This window comes from Pongo abelii, chromosome 7 (genome assembly GCF_028885655.2).
Source record: "Pongo abelii isolate AG06213 chromosome 7, NHGRI_mPonAbe1-v2.0_pri, whole genome shotgun sequence".
Lineage (NCBI taxonomy): Eukaryota > Metazoa > Chordata > Mammalia > Primates > Hominidae > Pongo > Pongo abelii.
Genome location: NC_071992.2, coordinates 115,464,217 through 115,479,002, shown reverse-complemented (window position 1 = coordinate 115,479,002; position 14,786 = coordinate 115,464,217). Strand labels below are relative to the sequence as shown.

The 14,786-nt window shown below is 33.7% G+C and overlaps 1 protein-coding gene across 18 annotated transcripts in view; it reads right to left on the bottom strand.

Moving 5' to 3' along the window:
• Positions 1–14,786, bottom strand: part of VPS13B (vacuolar protein sorting 13 homolog B) — a 916,166-nt gene that overhangs the window by 358,021 nt on the left and 543,359 nt on the right. The window lies entirely within an intron of this gene.

The window sequence follows — 14,786 nt, the reverse complement described above, 5'->3', positions numbered from 1 at the left end:
CTGACATTGGCTCAGAAATTATTTCAAGTAGATTTACAGATGACAACCTATGTTGAGATAAAAGTTTTCACAATCTAAACATTGATAATAACAGTTAGTTATGTCAAACCTAATACATAGTTACAGAGGTCAGAATAATGATTATCTTTGCACTACCAAATACAGGCTAGAATGAGAATGAGTAAGGTTTCTGGGGTGCTGGGTTGTGGTAACATGTCTATATATATGTAAAACTTCATTCAACTGTATACAAATGGTAAATATACTTTCCTATATGTAAGTTCTAACTCAATTTAAAAAATGAAAAAGTAAAAAGAAAAAAATTAGCTATGTACTGACTTTTTACCTATTTTTAGGATCATGTTTGTATTTTTCATTACCTTTCTCAATGTAGAATGCTTTTCAGATATTTGGTTTTTGCTCAAAGTTCAATGTTAGAAATGATGAGCAAGGAAAATGTTTCAGATTGAGGAACTATCTGTCTACACCACAGAGGATGGAAGTTCTTCAAACAGGATAAGTATTTCTAGTACACAAAACAGGCAAAATTATAGTGTTTATTCTAGGACAGTGACCTCAGTGAACACAGAATAAAATGTAACATAAAGTAAGCATACATATTTAAGAGTTATTGTTTAAATTAGTGTTTTGGAAAATAATTATTTACTTGCTTTCATGTAAAAATTATTAGGATTTTCTTGGTAACAGCATTTTATCTTACCAGGGCTTAGCAGTGCTCTTACACAATGTGTAGAGGTAATTTATTATTAATTCTACATTAATTAAATTAATTCACAGATGTCTGCTTCTTTTCTTTTTAGTTAGCTTCTATTTTGGTTTAGGGGATGTGAGGGGGCCAGCTGAAAATGGACACTAGTCAACAAAGGGTAAAATGGATCATTCTGAAACTGTAACTACAAAGCCAACACTGCTTCTCACATTTACAGGTTTCTCACGCTTGAAGTTGGTCACAGATTTTTTGAAAAATCTATCCATTCATCCATTCTGTTCAAGCCTTTTATGATGATGTGCAGGTTACACTATATGAATAGCTATAGGAATAAATTTGCAGGTTACTCTTTTGTTACAATATTTGATTTTTGTTATTGAGAAAAATGCAATTCTTCCTTTACATCAGACACTTAAGACAGTAGCACAATGTTTTACTATATTTTGAACAATTGTCTTATATGTCAGTGGTTATTGTGAACAGCCATCATATTCCAGAAGTCCCAAAGATGTATTTTAAAGGTACCATATGCTTTCTCTCACTTGTCTTTAAACTCAGAGATGTTTAGATAATAATTTCACATGATAATATTAGTGCCTCAATGAAAGTACACAATCAGGAATGGTTATAGTAAGATATTATATATTCAGTGTACTTAATATAACCAAAATATATTAAAGAAGTATAAAATAGATTTTCCAAATTCGTAACACAAAACTGTTATGATGGGAACCCAAACATTCTATTATTCTGTAGCTTCTAACATGAATTTCTAGAATAAAGTTAAAAAATGGCAATATAAAAGTAAATACATTTAAAACACATTCAATAATTTATGATGGTAGAACTTATAGTCATTTCCAACACTGTTATTGAGGTAGCTTTTGGCAGTAAATAGAAACATATTCATGGAAACCTATATCCTGCTACAGGAAGCCACAAAAGATGCAGTTACTTTGGTGAGGGCCAAATGTAAACGCAAAGCCTTCAACTAGATCAGCAGAACAACACGACGGACTAAAATTCTGCCGATAATATTTTCAAACAAAGCTTTTAGAGAAGTTAATCTAAATACCTACTATCCCAATCTATCTCTTTCTCTGACTTACTAAAAGGGAATTATTTGAAACCAACACTAACCATTACAGGATTAGGGTCATAACATCACTAGATATGAAACATACCTTTGCCAAAAACCAAAACTAAGGTTATTTTGAGAATGCTTTTATATAATTAGGAAGAAATTAAAAGTTGGGAGGAGGAAGGAGGAAACAGTTTTGTGGGGATTTGTAGAATTTAATCTTAACACTGCATCTAGAAAATACAGCTCAGTGTTAAAGATGATAAGCTAGGTTTTAGGAGAAACCATAAAGATATATAAAGGAGAGATGCCATACCTTGAGGTACATTCATCAGGAATAAAGAAAGGCTATTATAAACATGTCCATAAAAAAGAATGGTTTTCCTATTTTAAAATAAACACAATTTGTTGAAGCATACAAACATAATTGTTAATGATGTTAAGCTCATCAATAAAAGAATGTTAATCTTGTCTATGATTTTCTATTGGTTATATTCCTCAATTTTCAACTGTTAAAGTATACATGTAAAACAAGATAAAAAATTTAGTTAATCTCAACCATGAATTTCATTGGTCACATTAATCTAATGTTACTTCATATTGGGGACATTAACCCTACAAAAAGTCAGAATGACCATTTAAAAATTTGTCAAGAGTATATACGTAACAAGAGAAATGAATTCGGAGTTTAAAATTTTTTTTAAAGCTACTGTCAAGATTCTGATGCATGAAACAATTATGTCACTTGCAAATATCTGTATCTTGGATCACTTGGTAGTTCCTCGAGGTCAATTTATTCAAAACCTTCAATAGGATACTTCATTTTTAGTAAACTATGATTTTAAAAATCTCAGTAAATTGGCCAGGTATGACAGCTCATGCCTGTAATCCTAGCACTTTAAGAGGCCAAGGTGGGTGGATCACCTGAAGTCAGGAGTTTGAGGCCAGCTTGGCTAACATGGTAAAACCCCATTTCTACTAAAAATACAAAAATTAGCCGGCGTGGTTGTGCGTGCCTGTAATCCCAGCTACCTGGGAGGCTGAGGGAGGAGAATTGCTTGAACCCGGGAGGTGGAGGCTGCAGCGAGCCAAGATTGCACCACTGCACTCCAGCCTGGCCGACAGAGTGAGACTCCATCTCAAAAAAAAAAAAAAAAAAAAAAAAACCCTCAGTAAATTGATTATGCATTTAAAAAATTAAAATACATTTTAAATTAATTAAAAAAAAACTTCTGCTAAGTTATATAAAACAGTAAATTTCTGCTAAAGAAGTGTGTATTTTTGCGTTAAATATTTATGCTATTAAAATTGAGCCAATAGCATAAATATTTAACGCAAAAATACAATAAAATACAATAAAATAAAGTGAATTTTTGCAATTAATTTTTCATCAACTATGTTAAAAATAAAGCATATTTTCTCACTCTTCCTGTGGCTGAGGGTGTGTTATCAGACTCACAGTAAGAAACAGAGCAAACACTGTTGTAAAAGTTGCTCACAAAAAAAGCAATAAGCAGATGGAAAACAAATTCTGTATATATTTCTGGAAGAATTTTACTAACACACGTCTTCTAAGGGTGAAAAGTGAATCAGCTCCCTATCTTTTATAATTCTTTAAAGGTAAAATTTCATGGATTAAACTGCCACAGAACAGGGTACACCTTTCAGAAGTCTCACTTATAAAAGATGTCTTTTAAAAGTTTGCCAAAATTACTATGCAGTTTTCATATAATGCTTGTAGACATGTTTTATGAGAATGAAATTATCTATGGAGAAAAGGTAAAACCCATATCAGAATCAAATCTATTGGTACTGAATGCACTAAAAAGGATTAGCAAATGTCTGCAAAAAAATTTAAAAAGGTTGAAAAACCTCACAATTGACAATGTTTAAAAAGGAGCTATGGAATAATTAGTCACAGATAAAATCCCAGAAGGGACTTCAGAAAACCCACAAATATTCATGGCATGAACAAAAACCTATATGCAGAAGTTCACAAATGTCCAATTACAAGAAGAATATACTTCTCTCAAGTTAAAGATGAAAGTTAAAAAAACCTTTTAATTAAAAATACCTCCAAAGTAAAAAGCTCTGCTTTTAATATTTTAAAGTTCTGTTATAACAAATGAAATACTCTTGAAAAAATATGAGGTAAATTATGTTACAATCACTATTTTAAAAAATCTATTTGAATAGGTATGAAGAGCTTTTGTTAATATTTTATAAAATATGACAGAGCAATGATATAGGTGGTCGATATATAATGTTAGACGACTTCCAAGTTTATATGTCTAATTCTATAAACTCTATATTCAGATATGTAGCTTGAACACAGTATTTCTCAACTGCACAAGATTAGTGGGAAGAAAAAAATCTAAGTTACTAGAAGCCTTCATAACATACTTAGTCAACTTTGCTATAATTTTGCTATATAAAAAATACATGTGAAAAAGTCATAATTGTTTTAAAATAAAACCAATATTTTTATCACAATTTATAAAAATACTGATATGTAAGTATACAATGGGATGAAGAGAGACATTTAACAAAAGTTTTAACATCTCTTTTTCTTTCGTAAGTTTGAGACAACTAGATTAATAACTAAATTTTACTAGGGGAAAAGAGAAAAGATTCATAACGCTTCTGTTTTATAATGATTTTTAAATATCTACTATAAATAAAAGCCACAAAATATCTTGACTTTGTTAATCAGATAAAACATCTATGTAAATATTTATCTGGTCATTACTCATCTCAGAGCTCATAAGAGATGTGAGAAAAACCTTGATGGCAATCAAAATCATTAGCTACGGAGCTATATTTGTAGAATAAATGCAGTATTAAGCACATTCTGATGAAAATTCTCTTAAAACAGATTGCATGTTCAAGTACCGTACTTTCAAGGACCAAAGAGCTCAAACACTGGGATTATAAATGTTTTTATTATAAATTGTGGTTTTAAGGTTATAATATTAAGTCCATCCTAGCTAAGACTATTTTAAGGAACACAAGGAGAACGCACTAAAAATGGTACTTACTAGTTTTTTGGAACATTTAAATAGTAACAAAATTTAATGGAATATAAATTTGAAACTTCAAAAATAAGTTTCAAACTTCATGCTATAAACTGGTTATAAATAACTTGGTTAAACTAAAGCTGGTACGTCTTATAAAAAGAAACTCAGATACAGGCAGCGAGATGTAGTGGTAAAGTGCATGAGCAATGGAACTGACAGTCCTGGTTCTGTCACTTATTACGTGTGGCCTAGGAGAAGCTACTGAATGTCTACAGGCTGAATATTTTATTTCTAAAATACAGATAATCTTAATACCTGACTCATGAGATTATTATGAGGCTCGACCGAGATGTAGGCATTGCATTGAAAGCAGTACACAGAATCTTTGACACAAAGGAAGTACACAATAGATGTTAGCTATTACTGCTGCTGCTACTACTACTGCTGCTACTATTTTTTTTTTTTTTTAGACAGAGTCTCACTCTGTTGCCCAGGCTGGAGCGCAATGGCATGATCTCGGCTCACTGCAACCTCCACCTCCCAGATTCAAGCGATTCTCCTGCCTCAGCCTCCCAAGTAGCTGGAATTACAGGCGCCTGCCACCATGCCTGCTAGTTTTTGTATTTTTAGTAGAAATAGGGTTTCACCATGTTGGCCAGGCGATCTGCCCACCTCGGCCTCCCAAAGTGCTGGGATTACAGGCATCAGCCACCACACTCAGCCTACTGCTGCTACTATTACTATTATTATATTATAATTGCATAAAGGTAGGTCAGCCATTTCTGTAGAAGGCCAAAGGAAGGAGACATTACTTCTAAGAAAATGATTATGAAAAAATTTCAAAAAGAGAGCAAGATTTAAGTAAGACATTAAAAAATAGATGTGATTCTTAAGGATTTTTAAAAATTAAAAATAGTGTTGAACATCAAAGAAAAAACATTTTTAAAGGATCCAAATCCCCATCAATGTAAAGTTCTTCATAACAAAAACCCTGAAAGGCTAAACTGGAAGTTAGCTGTATTTCAAGAAAGTTGAAAATGCATACATAAACAAGAGCCACAGAAAGGCACATAATAAGCATTATTGGATTAGACAAAATATTTAACTTGAACAAGTGTCTTATGTAAAGAAGCAACTAGTGGTAATATTTAAAGTATAGGATAAGCTCAGATCAAAGAGGAAGATACATTTTGCATTAAAAGACAGGGATTTTGTCATGTTAAAAACTGAACACTATGACAGGTGTTGAGCAGAGAATTGATAAACAATGTTTCAGAGTGGTTTGTTAAAGCTCAAACACCTGTGATATTTTAATTCACACAGCAGTGTTGAATTGTGAATTACTTTGCCATTGTAATTCAAATGGTAACAAAGAACACATAAGCTATAATAATTTCAATTTCCTATTTGTGCTGATATACTTGTTCTTCAGGAACTGCCCTGGTAACTATTTCACGGAAAGAAACAACATTTTTCCCTTTTACATTTTATAATGTATAATAAAGTTTGAGGTCAGGGAAGTCTCAGTCACAATATAGTACATAAGAGTTTTTAAGTTTTAATTGAACTTTAATAGTGATGAATATTTTCTCAGTTCAAAACAGAAAGCAGTGTTTACATGAAGTTTTTGATCTTTGCTGTCTAAAACAGCTCAAAAACAGGCCAGTATGATGGCAAGTCTAAATATGATGACACTGAAAGACGACCACAATACACTGAGTTTAAACACAACCAAGTTAAAGAATACTATGTAGAGTACAATTCCACTACTTAAGACAGACAGACACACACACATAGAGACAAACGGTCTGTGAGTGTTGATCTAACAGTGTCCACAGAGTAAGGGAGTTGGTTACCATTCAGAATAAGCCCTGGTAAGGAGGAGTATTGCATAGACTTTGGTGTTGATTTTTTAAAAATAAACACGATTATCTTTTTATTTAAAAAATGTAAATGTCTTAGTTATATAGGTTTATTAAAATAAAGGTAGATGTATTTTCAAAAAAGGTGTCATTTTGAAAATTTATTTATAAATTTTTAAAATGTTATTTTACCTTTTCTTATTTTAATTTCATAATCAGAAGACTAAATCATAAGCTAAATTTTTAAAGAATCAATATTTTAAAAAACAGGATATAAACAGAATTTGCAAAAAAGACCAATTAAAATGTACTGAAAAGGTAATGTATTTACTTAAATATACTCATGAATAATTAATGCTGATATTTCTATTCTATTACTTCTAAAAAGAAAAAAACTTGAATGAAATTTATGAACACTTTTCTCTATTCCTTTGTGTGAAAACTGCAAATCTAGATGGAACTTCTGGGATCATTCTTTCTTCTTACAGAAATTTTTGGAAGATAGAACAGAATGTTGTAAGGATACTTGATAAAAATGAGACCATGAAAAAAGTTTAGGGTGCAAGTTCAAAACTTCTAATTTCACTTATTTCATCAATCTAGGCATTTTGGGAGGTGATGTAGACAAAGCAAGCAATTATTATGATATAGAATCTATCAGAACTACAATGAAATTACAATGTAATTGTAAGATAATGTGGTTGAAGTCTTGAGTTCTGTGAAGTCATACAGTACCATATGTTCTAGTTAAAAATATATATCTACTATTGGTGTCTAGTCATCATAAGCACTCAATGTCTGTTGAATAGCTGCAAATATTAATCAATGTATATTTAATAAATAAATGAATTAAAGTAATCAATGAATGCATGCAAAGGAAGGGCATAAATGTCTCAAAGATCCCTATTGTATTAATAACTAATGAGGGTATTCTATTTCTTATAATAAAAGCTATTTTTAGAAAATCATTAAAAACCATGAAAATCAAGTCAAACTGCTTACAGATAGTACTCAGAATCAGAGAAATGAGATTTTCAGAAAAGACATAGGAAGTATAATATAAATCCAGTGTAATTCTTCTATAGTAATTATAGCATAACATGGCTCAAGGTTCTGAGACTTGTTTTCATTATTTAATAGAAACAACCATACAAACTATAGTTAATAAGGTATAGAGGATACACCAGCATATTGCACAACATAAAGCTTCTAAGAAATATATGTCATTTATATAAGAGAAGTGTAACTACGTTTATTAACTCTTTTTTTAAGGCTAGTCAAGTGAAGACTGTGGAATTGGAGAAGAAACGAAGAAATCTGTAACTGGTCATGATCAATTAGTTGTAAACATCACTTCACTTGGATCAGACAATTTATTAAATTATTAATATGCTTAACTTATAAACATATTTAAATATTTTCATCTTGTTTGTTTATAATCTCTAATCGGCCTATGAAAAAACACTTTCACCACAGGTAATTTTTAAAAATCTGCTTTTATAACATCTTACTTAACTGTTTCCTGCTTCTCTTTTGGCTTGAGACAAGGACCTGAAAAATTTCTCAGGAGAAGGGGTTGTGTAAGATAAAGAAACAACTTCAGGTCAGACAGTGCTTCAGGACTATGTTATAAATCAGGGATATGGTTGAACACATCACAGAATAGGAGAATCTCAGATTCAGTTTAAAGGAAACAGAGATCATCCTATCCAGGAGCTGGCAGTTATAAACCAGGTAGATTATCAGGCAAGGAGGAGGCAAGTAAAGCAGATAAAGGGTTAAGGGAGGGCCAATGACAATACATACCTGGGCTACGCATTGCACAGTGACTGAATAAATAACATGTTATGTATGTTCTGTTGTTTTCTACTGGATTAGATGCTTTTGAGAGTAACAAAGTACAAATTCATATAAGGTGTTAGTTAACAGAAGTGTTTTATTATTTTACATTTTCTCAGTCACAGATTCCAAAAGTTAACCACTATCAACTAAAAGTTTACAAAAATTTTGTTGTTATAAAAAGAATCCACTGAGAGCAAACTTGGATACAGAGTAGAAAGACTGAGAATGGAGGATATTTAATGTTTCTCACAGAACCTTTCATGGTGTTTTGATTTTTAGCATTAAAAATTGTTAACATTCATTAAAAATATATTTTTTTAATGATCTCCGTTTAAAAGGTTTGTAAAAAAATGGATTTAATCATCTCCTACAAAGGGTGTAGCCTCTGAAGTGGCATATCAGTATCACCCAGTAACAGTATCACACCCAGTCACCCAGAAGCCTAGAAGATATGTAAAATTTTAGGCCTCAAACGAGACCTCATAAGTCAAAATCCCCATTTTATCAAGATCCTCAGGTGATTTGGAAACACAGTAAATTTAGGAATCACTGGTTTAATTTGACATAAATCATTACCCCTCTTAAGCCTTGTATGTGGCTGATTAGCCTCTGCTACATCAGAAATGGGGAGCTCATTAACTCCTGAGATAGTCAACATTTTCAAAAATAAACTCCTAATCTCCACCCATCCAATCCTCCAAAACAAATCTTCCTACAGTTTTCCTTCCTCAGTTAATTTTCATCCTCCTAGTTGTTTAGGCCATATATAACTGAATTATCTTTGTATCCTTTTTCTCAAACCCCATGTGCAAATTCTCTTGGCTCTACCTTTCAAACATCTCCAGGATCTGACCACTTCTCACCACCTCCACAGTGACTAACTTTGCCCAAGCCGCCACTATCTTTTTCCAAGATTACACCAATAGTTTTCCCCTTTCCCTTGCCTTTCCTTGCCTGAGTAATCTGCTTAAGTATAAAAAGAATCATGTCACTTCTCTGCTCAAACCCTCTGAGGCCTTTCCATTTGATGACAAAATCAACTCCTCAATAAGCAAAAGAAATTCATATCATATATTCAGTTAACTCAAGTAGCAAAAATATTAATAATTCTTAACATGATTCTTTTAGGGTTGAATGTCACACTTCCACTTGTTCTTAATTGTGACTCCCTTTATTTTCAAACGTATATTTAACCTCTTTTTAAATGTATATCTCTAGTCCCTGCTGGTGATCCCCCCCACCACCATTTCTTACTGCAGGCAGACATTTAGTAAATAACAAAAGCATTACATATTTCAAAATTCTGCATGTGAGGATAATTCTTCCCCCACAACCATGTATCACTCAAACTAATAGCCAAAGTCCACATAATGACCTATATGACTCTTCCATAATGTCGTTTTCCTCACAGCCTGCTAAATTCCCCCGGCACACAATGCTCCAGCCACCACTGGCTTCTCTTACTTCTTCCTGCTTCAGAATCCCTGCACTTTCTCAGTGAGGTGACTTCTAACTAAGCCATGCTGTCCATCTCTAACTCTCCATTTCTTTTTCCCTTCCCAGCTTTGATGTCTCCATGTCACTTATTAAATTCTAGTATACCATACAATTTATTTATTAGCTTGTAATTCTCTCTCCCATTAGAATGTAAGTTCTGTGAGAGCAGGGATTTTTCTTTCTTTTATAAACTGGCATACACCCAGTATCTAGAATAGTGCCTGATGTACAGTAGGCTCCCTCAAAATAATTGTTAAATGAGTAAGAACAAAAAGCCCCATTTATTATTAGGCTTTTATAATTTGAAAGATTTTCATTCTGTTAAGCTGCAATTAGTGTCACTGTAACATCCACTGATTTAATGATCCTAGGTCTGTTCTTAGCTTTGGAAGGAATGAACTACTCCCTATGACACATTATCAGCTAGGTATTCAAATAATAGTACCATGTCCCCTAGGAGTTTTCTGTTTTTCAAGTTTAATATACACCATTATTTTAAACTTATGACAACACTGATTGCATAAACAAACAAACAGGCAAAGAGAAAATAAAAACTCTATGCTTTAACTTTGTCCTCCCGCTTCTTAACTTTTTGTTGTTTCTATTTATATCTTATTGTACTGTCTATGTATTATTTTTAATCAGTTCATCTTTTAGTCTCTCTACTCAATATATGAGTAGTTTACATACCACAATTATAGTATTATAATATTCTGAGTTTTTCTGTGTACTTACTATTACCAGTGAGTTCTGTACCTTCAGGTAATTTCTCATTGCTCATTAATGTCTTTTTCTTTCAGATTGAAGAACTCCCTTTAGCATTTCTTGTAGGACAGGTCTCATGTTGACAAAATCCTTTAGCTTTTGTTTGAGAAAACCTTCATTTCTGCTACAACATGTTTGAAGGATATTTTTACTGCGTATAGAATTCTAGGATACAACTTTTTTTCCTTCAGCACTTTAAATATGTCATGTCACTCTCTCCTGGACTGTAAGGTTTCCACTGAAAAGTCTGCTGCCAGACATACTGGAGCTCAGTTGTATGGTTTTTGTTTGTTTTTGGAGACAGGGTCTCTCTCTGTCCCCCAGGCTGGAGCGTGGGGGTATAATCACAGCTCACTACAGCCTCAACCTCCTGTGCTCAAGTGATTCTCCCACCTCAGATTGCAGAACAGTGGGACTACAGGCGTGTGCCACCACACCTGACTAATTTTTAAGTTTTTTATAGAGACAAAGTCTCATCATGTTGCCCATGCTGGTCTTGAACTCCCGGGCTCAAGCAATTCTCCCACCTAAAGCTTTCCAAAGGGTTGGGATCCCAGGCACGAGCCACTGTACCTGGCTCCATTGTATGTTATTTGTTTCTTTGGCTTGCTTCCTTTAGGATCCTTTTTTATCCTTGACCTTTGGGAGTTTGATGATTAAATGCCTTGAGGTAGTCTTCCTTGGGTAGTCTGCTTCGTATTCTATAACCTTGTACTTGAATTGATATCTTTCTCTAGGTTTAAGAAATTCTCTGCTATTATAACCCTTTGAAGGAACTTTCTACTCCTATCACTCTCTCTGCCTGTCTTTAAGGCCAATCACTCTCAGCTATGCCCTTTTCAGGCCATTTTATAGACCTTGTAGGTGTATTTCATTCTTTTCTTTTGTCTCCTCTGATTGTGTATTTTCAAATAGCCTGTCTTCAAGCTTACTAATTCTTTCTTCTGCTTGATCAATTCTGCTGTTAAGAGACTCTGATGCATTCAGTATGTTAATTGTATTTTTCAGCTCCTGAATTTCTACTTGATTCTTTTAAATGATTTCAATCTCTTCGTTAAATTTATGTGATACAATTCTGAATTCCTTCTCTATTATTTTGAATTTCTTTCAATTTCCTCAAAATGGTTATTTTGAATTATCTGTCTGAAAGGTCATATATCTCTGTCTATCCAGGATTGGTCCCTGGTGCCTTATTTAGTTTGTTTGGTGAGCTCATGTTTTCCTCAATGGTTTTGATGCTTATGAATGTTCATCAATGTCTGGGCATTTAAGAGTTAAGTATTTACTGTAGCCTTTGTGGTCTGGGCTTGTTTGTACCCATTTTTCTAGGGAAAGAATTCCAGTTATTTGAAGAAGCTTGGGTGTTGTGATCTAAGTTTTTGGTCATTGCAGCCATATCTGCATTAGGGAGTAACCCAAGCCCAGTAACACTGTGGCTCTTGCAGACTTGCAGAGGTGCCACCTTGGTAGTCTTGTATAAGATCCTGAAGAATTCTCTGAATTACCAGGCAAAGACTCTTGCTCTTTTCCCTTATTTTCTCCCAAACAAACACAGCCTATGCTGAGCTGTCTGGAGCTGTGGAAGGGGTGTGGGTGTGTGTGTGACACAAGCACTGTGGGTGCCACCACCACTGGGACTGCGCTGGGTCAGACTTGAAGCCAGCACAGCACTGGGTCTCACCCAACGCCCGTGGTAACCACTGCCTGGCTATGGCCTGTGTTCACTCAAGGCCCTAGGGCTCAGCAATCAGCAGATAGAAAAGCCAACCAGGCTTGTGTCCTTCCCTTCAGAGTGGTGAGTTCCCCTGCTCCCAAATGCATCCAGAGATGCTGTCCAGGAGGCAGGGCCTGGAGTCAGAAACCTTAGGAATCTACTTGGTGCTCTGTTCTATTGAGGATGAGCTGGCACCCAAGCCACAAGACAAAGTCCTTTCCCACTCTTCCCTCCCCTTTCCACAAGCAGGCCCTGGCAACCACTAATATACTTTCTGTCTCTCTGAGTTTGTCTACTCTGGACATTTCATATAAATGGAATCATATAATATGTGGACTTTTGCATCTAGTTCACTGAGATCTTATGGTTAACAAAATCATAGGAATAATAAAATCAGCCCTAGTATGCAGGGTCTTTTGCTTTGTGTATACATTTATTATACTGAGCTACTCCCACTCTGATTATTCACTCAAAAGTGGTTTCTAATTCTGCTGTTACTCCTTTGATATCGATGATACAGCATTTCAATGAGATCTTGAAACATTTTTGATAAACTCATATGAATACCTTTTGTTAGTTTGTTTACTTAGAAATGACTTGAATGTGAGCTTTCAAAGAAAAATTATTAGGTTGAGTTTGCCATCCAGCATCTAGAATTTTACGTTTGACAGTCTAACACATATTGCTAACCTTGGTCTACAGGGTCACCCCAAGTTACCCTACATGCTTGGAATTCAAGTTGTCCCGAGCCAAAAGAGCAGAGAGCCTCACCCAAGAAGAGCTGGGCAAAAAAAAAGAATAAAAGGAAGACCCTAAGAAATACTAATATCAAATAGATTGTTTAAGAGGAAGACCCGTAAAGATGACTGAAAAAAAGTTGCAAGACAGACAGAAGGAAACCCTAAAACACAATTTCACACAATTGTTCCTAGCAAGTAAAAATACAACTCATGCAAAAGCCAGAAAGTGAAAAAGGTACAGAAGGAAAGGAATTATCTCAGTGGTTCACTTTACTGATGGTGATAGGATCTCTTAATATAACCTAGATTTCTTTCACCAAAAGTAAAGTAGGTCTCTATTATAGGACCACTTACTTCTGAAGTAGAAAAGATAAAGACACCTGGAAGAATTTCCAAATGTTAGAAAATTAAAGTATTCTCATATAGAATTTATGTTCTATTATAATCATTTCCCTAGATCCTAAGGGAGTCAAAAGATATAAATTGTAATCTTGGCTCTACTACTGTTTCACCAGGGACAACTACAGTATTCTTTCGGTTACTCAGTTTCCTAACCTGTAAAATAGGGAAGTTGAGTTAGATAATTCCTAAAGACCCTTTCAGCTCTGAAATCCTAAGATTATATATAAGCTAGCTACATAAAAACTTATTTAAGGGAAGAATACTATTAAATACCTAAAAAAAAATACAAGGAAGAGATCAAACATACATAAGTCAAAGGAAAAAATTATAACTCAAATATCAGAGAAATCTGAGAAATAAAGTTCCTAGATCTATTTGAAGTAAAAATAGCCATCACCCTCTAGATGGTAAATGAATCACCAAAATTAGAATCTTTTCCTAGCAGTAACATTTACTGGAGAACAGTAGGAATTTATTTTTTAGAAGAGTGAGACTACAACATCTGAAAAACAGACCAGCAAGAAGAATAAGACACTTGTTCATCTGTATTTCTGTGACTTTTCTCACTTGGTATTATTTGCAACTGTACTTTTCTGTCTGGCAGCAGTGCCAACTTCAGTATGAATCATATATTATTTTTATCATGTTGATTACATATGTTCACCAGTTTACTTGTCCATATATGCTTGGTGTGGTTTGCAAATACTCAGTGACAAAATCCAGAGCATAGCATTTTCACAGAAAGTGTTTACTGTGAAATTTCTCTTTAGAAGTTTGCTTTTCTTTATTGCTTTGATCCATATGACATCCACATTCCTACATTTCAAATAACAGCTTACACTTAAATTAATAAAATGTTTCACTTTGATACAACATGACTACAGTAGGATGTGGTGGTTCTACAGAGGACCTCGTTTACTTATGTGATTAGAGATTTGGTCAAATTTGACATCTGCAAAATTTTCCAAACTATGCTTCTTCAGTTTTATGGTGACTTAGTACTTACATTCTGTTATTCATCAACACTTCACAGAAATACTTGATTTGTCTGAATGAATTAAAAAACCCACAACTGAAGAAAATCACAAAAACCTGGTTTTAAATATCAAAAGATCCTGAATGAGAAATATTTCTAC